Raw genomic sequence first — 10,632 nt, 5'->3', positions numbered from 1 at the left:
TGTACAACGTTTGGTTTAGGTTTGACAGCCATAATCACCTTTTTATTGCTTTAAATGCGTTTTTAGCGCATGATTGTACATTTGAGCTGAATGTGTCAAAATCTTAAAAATTAACAGGTGCCCAAGCAATTTCATGCTAGAATCATCATCCGGATGCCAAAATAAACTAAATACAGCAAAAGATTTGAGTGCACAACGTTTGGTTTAGATTTGACAGCCATAATCAGCAATTGTGTACATTTGAGCTGAATGTCTCAAAATCTTAAAAATTAACAAGTGCCCAAGCAATTTCATGCTAGAATCATCATCCGGATGCCAAAATAAACTAAATACAGCAAAAGATTTGAGTGCACAACGTTTGGTTTAGGTTTGACAGCCATAATCACCTTTTTATTGCTTTAAATGCGTTTGTAGCGCATGATTGTACATTTGAGCTGAATGTGTCAAAATCTTAAAAATTAACAGGTGCCCAAGCAATTTCATGCTAGAATCATCATCCGGATGCCAAAATAAACTAAATACAGCAAAAGATTTGAGTGCACAACGTTTGGTTTAGATTTGACAGCCATAATCAGCAATTGTGTACATTTGAGCTGAATGTGTCAAAATCTTAAAAATTAACAGGTGCCCAAGCAATTTCATGCTAGAATCATCATCCGGATGCCAAAATAAACCAAATTCAGCAAAAGATTTGAGTGCACAACGTTTGGTTTAGGTTTGACAGCCATAATCACCTTTTTATTGCTTTAAATGCGTTTTTAGCGCATGATTGTACATTTGAGCTGAATGTGTCAAAATCTTAAAAATTAACAGGTGCCCAAGCAATTTCATGCTAGAATCATCATCCGGATGCCAAAATAAACTAAATACAGCAAAAGATTTGAGTGCACAACGTTTGGTTTAGATTTGACAGCCATAATCAGCAATTGTGTACATTTGAGCTGAATGTGTCAAAATCTTAAAAATTAACAGGTGCCCAAGCAATTTCATGCTAGAATCATCATCCGGATGCCAAAATAAACTAAATACAGCAAAAGATTTGAGTGCACAACGTTTGGTTTAGGTTTGACAGCCATAATCACCTTTTTATTGCTTTAAATGCGTTTTTAGCGCATGATTGTACATTTGAGCTGAATGTGTCAACATCTTAAAAATTAACAGGTGCCCAAGCAATTTCATGCTAGAATCATCATCCGGATGCCAAAATAAACTAAATATAGCAAAAGATTTGAGTGCACAACGTTTGGTTTAGGTTTGACAGCCATAATCACCTTTTTATTGCTTTAAATGCGTTTTTAGCGCATGATTGTACATTTGAGCTGAATGTGTCAAAATCTTAAAAATTAACAGGTGCCCAAGCAATTTCATGCTAGAATCATCATCCGGATGCCAAAATAAACTAAATACAGCAAAAGATTTGAGTGCACAACGTTTGGTTTAGATTTGACAGCCATAATCAGCAATTGTGTACATTTGAGCTGAATGTGTCAAAATCTTAAAAATTAACAGGTGCCCAAGCAATTTCATGCTAGAATCATCATCCGGATGCCAAAATAAACTAAATACAGCAAAAGATTTGAGTGCACAACGTTTGGTTTAGGTTTGACAGCCATAATCACCTTTTTATTGCTTTAAATGCGTTTTTAGCGCATGATTGTACATTTGAGCTGAATGTGTCAACATCTTAAAAATTAACAGGTGCCCAAGCAATTTCATGCTAGAATCATCATCCGGATGCCAAAATAAACTAAATATAGCAAAAGATTTGAGTGCACAACGTTTGGTTTAGGTTTGACAGCCATAATCACCTTTTTATTGCTTTAAATGCGTTTTTAGCGCATGATTGTACATTTGAGCTGAATGTGTCAAAATCTTAAAAATTAACAGGTGCCCAAGCAATTTCATGCTAGAATCATCATCCGGATGCCAAAATAAACTAAATACAGCAAAAGATTTGAGTGCACAACGTTTGGTTTAGATTTGACAGCCATAATCAGCAATTGTGTACATTTGAGCTGAATGTGTCAAAATCTTAAAAATTAACAGGTGCCCAAGCAATTTCATGCTAGAATCATCATCCGGATGCCAAAATAAACTAAATATAGCAAAAGATTTGAGTGCACAACGTTTGGTTTAGGTTTGACAGCCATAATCACCTTTTTATTGCTTTAAATGCGTTTGTAGCGCATGATTGTACATTTGAGCTGAATGTGTCAAAATCTTAAAAATTAACAGGTGCCCAAGCAATTTCATGCTAGAATCATCATCCGGATGCCAAAATAAACTAAATACAGCAAAAGATTTGAGTGCACAACGTTTGGTTTAGATTTGACAGCCATAATCAGCAATTGTGTACATTTGAGCTGAATGTGTCAAAATCTTAAAAATTAACAGGTGCCCAAGTAATTTCATGCTAGAATCATCATCCGGATGCCAAAATAAACTAAATACAGCAAAAGATTTGAGTGTACAACGTTTGGTTTAGGTTTGACAGCCATAATCACCTTTTTATTGCTTTAAATGCGTTTTTAGCGCATGATTGTACATTTGAGCTGAATGTGTCAAAATCTTAAAAATTAACAGGTGCCCAAGCAATTTCATGCTAGAATCATCATCCGGATGCCAAAATAAACTAAATACAGCAAAAGATTTGAGTGCACAACGTTTGGTTTAGATTTGACAGCCATAATCAGCAATTGTGTACATTTGAGCTGAATGTCTCAAAATCTTAAAAATTAACAAGTGCCCAAGCAATTTCATGCTAGAATCATCATCCGGATGCCAAAATAAACTAAATACAGCAAAAGATTTGAGTGCACAACGTTTGGTTTAGGTTTGACAGCCATAATCACCTTTTTATTGCTTTAAATGCGTTTGTAGCGCATGATTGTACATTTGAGCTGAATGTGTCAAAATCTTAAAAATTAACAGGTGCCCAAGCAATTTCATGCTAGAATCATCATCCGGATGCCAAAATAAACTAAATACAGCAAAAGATTTGAGTGCACAACGTTTGGTTTAGATTTGACAGCCATAATCAGCAATTGTGTACATTTGAGCTGAATGTGTCAAAATCTTAAAAATTAACAGGTGCCCAAGCAATTTCATGCTAGAATCATCATCCGGATGCCAAAATAAACCAAATTCAGCAAAAGATTTGAGTGCACAACGTTTGGTTTAGGTTTGACAGCCATAATCACCTTTTTATTGCTTTAAATGCGTTTTTAGCGCATGATTGTACATTTGAGCTGAATGTGTCAAAATCTTAAAAATTAACAGGTGCCCAAGCAATTTCATGCTAGAATCATCATCCGGATGCCAAAATAAACTAAATACAGCAAAAGATTTGAGTGCACAACGTTTGGTTTAGATTTGACAGCCATAATCAGCAATTGTGTACATTTGAGCTGAATGTGTCAAAATCTTAAAAATTAACGGGTGCCCAAGCAATTTCATGCTAGAATCATCATCCGGATGCCAAAATAAACTAAATATAGCAAAAGATTTGAGTGCACAACGTTTGGTTTAGGTTTGACAGCCATAATCAGCAATTGTGTACATTTGAGCTGAATGTGTCAAAATCTTAAAAATTAACAGGTGCCCAAGCAATTTCATGCTAGAATCATCATCCGGATGCCAAAATAAACTAAATATAGCAAAAGATTTGAGTGCACAACGTTTGGTTTAGGTTTGACAGCCATAATCACCTTTTTATTGCTTTAAATGCGTTTGTAGCGCATGATTGTACATTTGAGCTGAATGTGTCAAAATCTTAAAAATTAACAGGTGCCCAAGCAATTTCATGCTAGAATCATCATCCGGATGCCAAAATAAACTAAATACAGCAAAAGATTTGAGTGCACAACGTTTGGTTTAGATTTGACAGCCATAATCAGCAATTGTGTACATTTGAGCTGAATGTGTCAAAATCTTAAAAATTAACAGGTGCCCAAGCAATTTCATGCTAGAATCATCATCCGGATGCCAAAATAAACTAAATACAGCAAAAGATTTGAGTGCACAACGTTTGGTTTAGGTTTGACAGCCATAATCACCTTTTTATTGCTTTAAATGCGTTTTTAGCGCATGATTGTACATTTGAGCTGAATGTGTCAACATCTTAAAAATTAACAGGTGCCCAAGCAATTTCATGCTAGAATCATCATCCGGATGCCAAAATAAACTAAATACAGCAAAAGATTTGAGTGCACAACGTTTGGTTTAGATTTGACAGCCATAATCAGCAATTGTGTACATTTGAGCTGAATGTGTCAAAATCTTAAAAATTAACAAGTGCCCAAGCAATTTCATGCTAGAATCATCATCCGGATGCCAAAATAAACTAAATACAGCAAAAGATTTGAGTGCACAACGTTTGGTTTAGGTTTGACAGCCATAATCACCTTTTTATTGCTTTAAATGCGTTTTTAGCGCATGATTGTACATTTGAGCTGAATGTGTCAAAATCTTAAAAATTAACAGGTGCCCAAGCAATTTCATGCTAGAATCATCATCCGGATGCCAAAATAAACTAAATACAGCAAAAGATTTGAGTGCACAACGTTTGGTTTAGATTTGACAGCCATAATCAGCAATTGTGTACATTTGAGCTGAATGTGTCAAAATCTTAAAAATTAACAGGTGCCCAAGCAATTTCATGCTAGAATCATCATCCGGATGCCAAAATAAACTAAATACAGCAAAAGATTTGAGTGCACAACGTTTGGTTTAGGTTTGACAGCCATAATCACCTTTTTATTGCTTTAAATGCGTTTTTAGCGCATGATTGTACATTTGAGCTGAATGTGTCAACATCTTAAAAATTAACAGGTGCCCAAGCAATTTCATGCTAGAATCATCATCCGGATGCCAAAATAAACTAAATACAGCAAAAGATTTGAGTGCACAACGTTTGGTTTAGATTTGACAGCCATAATCAGCAATTGTGTACATTTGAGCTGAATGTGTCAAAATCTTAAAAATTAACAAGTGCCCAAGCAATTTCATGCTAGAATCATCATCCGGATGCCAAAATAAACTAAATACAGCAAAAGATTTGAGTGCACAACGTTTGGTTTAGGTTTGACAGCCATAATCACCTTTTTATTGCTTTAAATGCGTTTTTAGCGCATGATTGTACATTTGAGCTGAATGTGTCAAAATCTTAAAAATTAACAGGTGCCCAAGCAATTTCATGCTAGAATCATCATCCGGATGCCAAAATAAACTAAATACAGCAAAAGATTTGAGTGCACAACGTTTGGTTTAGATTTGACAGCCATAATCAGCAATTGTGTACATTTGAGCTGAATGTGTCAAAATCTTAAAAATTAACAGGTGCCCAAGCAATTTCATGCTAGAATCATCATCCGGATGCCAAAATAAACTAAATACAGCAAAAGATTTGAGTGCACAACGTTTGGTTTAGGTTTGACAGCCATAATCACCTTTTTATTGCTTTAAATGCGTTTTTAGCGCATGATTGTACATTTGAGCTGAATGTGTCAAAATCTTAAAAATTAACAGGTGCCCAAGCAATTTCATGCTAGAATCATCATCCGGATGCCAAAATAAACTAAATATAGCAAAAGATTTGAGTGCACAACGTTTGGTTTAGGTTTGACAGCCATAATCAGCAATTGTGTACATTTGAGCTGAATGTGTCAAAATCTTAAAAATTAACAGGTGCCCAAGCAATTTCATGCTAGAATCATCATCCGGATGCCAAAATAAACTAAATATAGCAAAAGATTTGAGTGCACAACATTTGGTTTAGGTTTGACAGCCATAATCACCTTTTTATTGCTTTAAATGCGTTTGTAGCGCATGATTGTACATTTGAGCTGAATGTGTCAAAATCTTAAAAATTAACAGGTGCCCAAGCAATTTCATGCTAGAATCATCATCCGGATGCCAAAATAAACTAAATACAGCAAAAGATTTGAGTGCACAACGTTTGGTTTAGGTTTGACAGCCATAATCACCTTTTTATTGCTTTAAATGCGTTTGTAGCGCATGATTGTACATTTGAGCTGAATGTGTCAAAATCTTAAAAATTAACAGGTGCCCAAGCAATTTCATGCTAGAATCATCATCCGGATGCCAAAATAAACTAAATACAGCAAAAGATTTGAGTGCACAACGTTTGGTTTAGATTTGACAGCCATAATCAGCAATTGTGTACATTTGAGCTGAATGTGTCAAAATCTTAAAAATTAACAGGTGCCCAAGCAATTTCATGCTAGAATCATCATCCGGATGCCAAAATAAACTAAATACAGCAAAAGATTTGAGTGCACAACGTTTGGTTTAGGTTTGACAGCCATAATCACCTTTTTATTGCTTTAAATGCGTTTTTAGCGCATGATTGTACATTTGAGCTGAATGTGTCAAAATCTTAAAAATTAACAGGTGCCCAAGCAATTTCATGCTAGAATCATCATCCGGATGCCAAAATAAACTAAATACAGCAAAAGATTTGAGTGCACAACGTTTGGTTTAGATTTGACAGCCATAATCAGCAATTGTGTACATTTGAGCTGAATGTGTCAAAATCTTAAAAATTAACAGGTGCCCAAGCAATTTCATGCTAGAATCATCATCCGGATGCCAAAATAAACTAAATATAGCAAAAGATTTGAGTGCACAACGTTTGGTTTAGGTTTGACAGCCATAATCAGCAATTGTGTACATTTGAGCTGAATGTGTCAAAATCTTAAAAATTAACAGGTGCCCAAGCAATTTCATGCTAGAATCATCATCCGGATGCCAAAATAAACTAAATATAGCAAAAGATTTGAGTGCACAACGTTTGGTTTAGGTTTGACAGCCATAATCACCTTTTTATTGCTTTAAATGCGTTTGTAGCGCATGATTGTACATTTGAGCTGAATGTGTCAAAATCTTAAAAATTAACAGGTGCCCAAGCAATTTCATGCTAGAATCATCATCCGGATGCCAAAATAAACTAAATACAGCAAAAGATTTGAGTGCACAACGTTTGGTTTAGATTTGACAGCCATAATCAGCAATTGTGTACATTTGAGCTGAATGTGTCAAAATCTTAAAAATTAACAGGTGCCCAAGCAATTTCATGCTAGAATCATCATCCGGATGCCAAAATAAACTAAATACAGCAAAAGATTTGAGTGCACAACGTTTGGTTTAGGTTTGACAGCCATAATCACCTTTTTATTGCTTTAAATGCGTTTTTAGCGCATGATTGTACATTTGAGCTGAATGTGTCAACATCTTAAAAATTAACAGGTGCCCAAGCAATTTCATGCTAGAATCATCATCCGGATGCCAAAATAAACTAAATACAGCAAAAGATTTGAGTGCACAACGTTTGGTTTAGATTTGACAGCCATAATCAGCAATTGTGTACATTTGAGCTGAATGTGTCAAAATCTTAAAAATTAACAAGTGCCCAAGCAATTTCATGCTAGAATCATCATCCGGATGCCAAAATAAACTAAATACAGCAAAAGATTTGAGTGCACAACGTTTGGTTTAGGTTTGACAGCCATAATCACCTTTTTATTGCTTTAAATGCGTTTTTAGCGCATGATTGTACATTTGAGCTGAATGTGTCAAAATCTTAAAAATTAACAGGTGCCCAAGCAATTTCATGCTAGAATCATCATCCGGATGCCAAAATAAACTAAATACAGCAAAAGATTTGAGTGCACAACGTTTGGTTTAGATTTGACAGCCATAATCAGCAATTGTGTACATTTGAGCTGAATGTGTCAAAATCTTAAAAATTAACAGGTGCCCAAGCAATTTCATGCTAGAATCATCATCCGGATGCCAAAATAAACTAAATACAGCAAAAGATTTGAGTGCACAACGTTTGGTTTAGGTTTGACAGCCATAATCACCTTTTTATTGCTTTAAATGCGTTTTTAGCGCATGATTGTACATTTGAGCTGAATGTGTCAACATCTTAAAAATTAACAGGTGCCCAAGCAATTTCATGCTAGAATCATCATCCGGATGCCAAAATAAACTAAATACAGCAAAAGATTTGAGTGCACAACGTTTGGTTTAGATTTGACAGCCATAATCAGCAATTGTGTACATTTGAGCTGAATGTGTCAAAATCTTAAAAATTAACAAGTGCCCAAGCAATTTCATGCTAGAATCATCATCCGGATGCCAAAATAAACTAAATACAGCAAAAGATTTGAGTGCACAACGTTTGGTTTAGGTTTGACAGCCATAATCACCTTTTTATTGCTTTAAATGCGTTTTTAGCGCATGATTGTACATTTGAGCTGAATGTGTCAAAATCTTAAAAATTAACAGGTGCCCAAGCAATTTCATGCTAGAATCATCATCCGGATGCCAAAATAAACTAAATACAGCAAAAGATTTGAGTGCACAACGTTTGGTTTAGATTTGACAGCCATAATCAGCAATTGTGTACATTTGAGCTGAATGTGTCAAAATCTTAAAAATTAACAGGTGCCCAAGCAATTTCATGCTAGAATCATCATCCGGATGCCAAAATAAACTAAATACAGCAAAAGATTTGAGTGCACAACGTTTGGTTTAGGTTTGACAGCCATAATCACCTTTTTATTGCTTTAAATGCGTTTTTAGCGCATGATTGTACATTTGAGCTGAATGTGTCAAAATCTTAAAAATTAACAGGTGCCCAAGCAATTTCATGCTAGAATCATCATCCGGATGCCAAAATAAACTAAATATAGCAAAAGATTTGAGTGCACAACGTTTGGTTTAGGTTTGACAGCCATAATCAGCAATTGTGTACATTTGAGCTGAATGTGTCAAAATCTTAAAAATTAACAGGTGCCCAAGCAATTTCATGCTAGAATCATCATCCGGATGCCAAAATAAACTAAATATAGCAAAAGATTTGAGTGCACAACATTTGGTTTAGGTTTGACAGCCATAATCACCTTTTTATTGCTTTAAATGCGTTTGTAGCGCATGATTGTACATTTGAGCTGAATGTGTCAAAATCTTAAAAATTAACAGGTGCCCAAGCAATTTCATGCTAGAATCATCATCCGGATGCCAAAATAAACTAAATACAGCAAAAGATTTGAGTGCACAACGTTTGGTTTAGGTTTGACAGCCATAATCACCTTTTTATTGCTTTAAATGCGTTTGTAGCGCATGATTGTACATTTGAGCTGAATGTGTCAAAATCTTAAAAATTAACAGGTGCCCAAGCAATTTCATGCTAGAATCATCATCCGGATGCCAAAATAAACTAAATACAGCAAAAGATTTGAGTGCACAACGTTTGGTTTAGATTTGACAGCCATAATCAGCAATTGTGTACATTTGAGCTGAATGTGTCAAAATCTTAAAAATTAACAGGTGCCCAAGCAATTTCATGCTAGAATCATCATCCGGATGCCAAAATAAACTAAATACAGCAAAAGATTTGAGTGCACAACGTTTGGTTTAGGTTTGACAGCCATAATCACCTTTTTATTGCTTTAAATGCGTTTTTAGCGCATGATTGTACATTTGAGATGAATGTGTCAAAATCTTAAAAATTAACAGGTGCCCAAGCAATTTCATGCTAGAATCATCATCCGGATGCCAAAATAAACTAAATATAGCAAAAGATTTGAGTGCACAACGTTTGGTTTAGGTTTGACAGCCATAATCAGCAATTGTGTACATTTGAGCTGAATGTGTCAAAATCTTAAAAATTAACAGGTGCCCAAGCAATTTCATGCTAGAATCATCATCCGGATGCCAAAATAAACTAAATATAGCAAAAGATTTGAGTGCACAACGTTTGGTTTAGGTTTGACAGCCATAATCACCTTTTTATTGCTTTAAATGCGTTTGTAGCGCATGATTGTACGTTTGAGCTGAATGTGTCAAAATCTTAAAAATTAACAGGTGCCCAAGCAATTTCATGCTAGAATCATCATCCGGATGCCAAAATAAACTAAATACAGCAAAAGATTTGAGTGCACAACGTTTGGTTTTGTCAGGTCTCCTAACTCTGCCCCTTGAGCGTGTTAGTGTGGGTGTGTCCCTCAGCAGGATTGGAGCGGCGAGTGGAGCTGGGACCAGGTGCAAGTGATCATCTCCATCAAGTGCTGTGTATTTAAGCTGGTCCCCAACTCCACCTCGTCGCCAGATCAACACACTCCGTCAGAGTTCGTGCTTCTAGCTATCTAGTCATTTGTTGCGTGCCTATTGCATTTGACTTACCTGATCTTTGCTCTCCCCAGTTGTGTACCCTGCCGCTTGCCTGCCTAGACTCCCTCCGCTTCTGGCCTTGCTCGTCAATCAACAACTCGTTCCTTGGACTGCTACCTTCTACAGCGCTTTCTGTTTAATAAACCCTCATCACTCCATCCACCTGTTGTCTCTCTCTGCATTTGGGCCCTCCACCAACCGGACCCTGACAGCTTGATCTGGCCACATGGACCCAGCAGAGACCGATCCTGTCCACCGGAGGCTAGCTGGGCAAGGAGCCCTCCTGGACCAACACGACCAGGCAATTACCTTATTAATGAGCCAGGTACGGGAGTTCTCACAAGCCTTTTCTGCCCTACAGAAACAACTGGCCTCCTTGCAGATCCGAGAACAGAACCAGCCCACGCCGCCACCACCCACACTCCCGACGCAAAC

At 36.3% G+C, this 10,632-nt stretch overlaps 1 long non-coding RNA gene across 1 annotated transcript; it reads left to right on the top strand.

The window, feature by feature from the left end:
- The first annotated feature begins 10,079 nt into the window (after nucleotides 1-10,079).
- Nucleotides 10,080-10,355, top strand: LOC144011021 (uncharacterized). Its single transcript, XR_013281422.1, has 2 exons — nucleotides 10,080-10,154; nucleotides 10,230-10,355. It is a non-coding gene; the product is annotated as an uncharacterized LOC144011021 (long non-coding RNA).
- The last annotated feature ends 277 nt before the right edge of the window (nucleotides 10,356-10,632 follow it).

Source organism: Festucalex cinctus, unplaced genomic scaffold (assembly GCF_051991245.1).
Source record: "Festucalex cinctus isolate MCC-2025b unplaced genomic scaffold, RoL_Fcin_1.0 HiC_scaffold_23, whole genome shotgun sequence".
NCBI classification, from domain to species: Eukaryota; Metazoa; Chordata; class Actinopteri; order Syngnathiformes; family Syngnathidae; genus Festucalex; species Festucalex cinctus.
The sequence above is the reverse complement of the archived record's forward strand: the minus strand, read 5'-3'. Positions and strand labels throughout refer to the sequence as shown.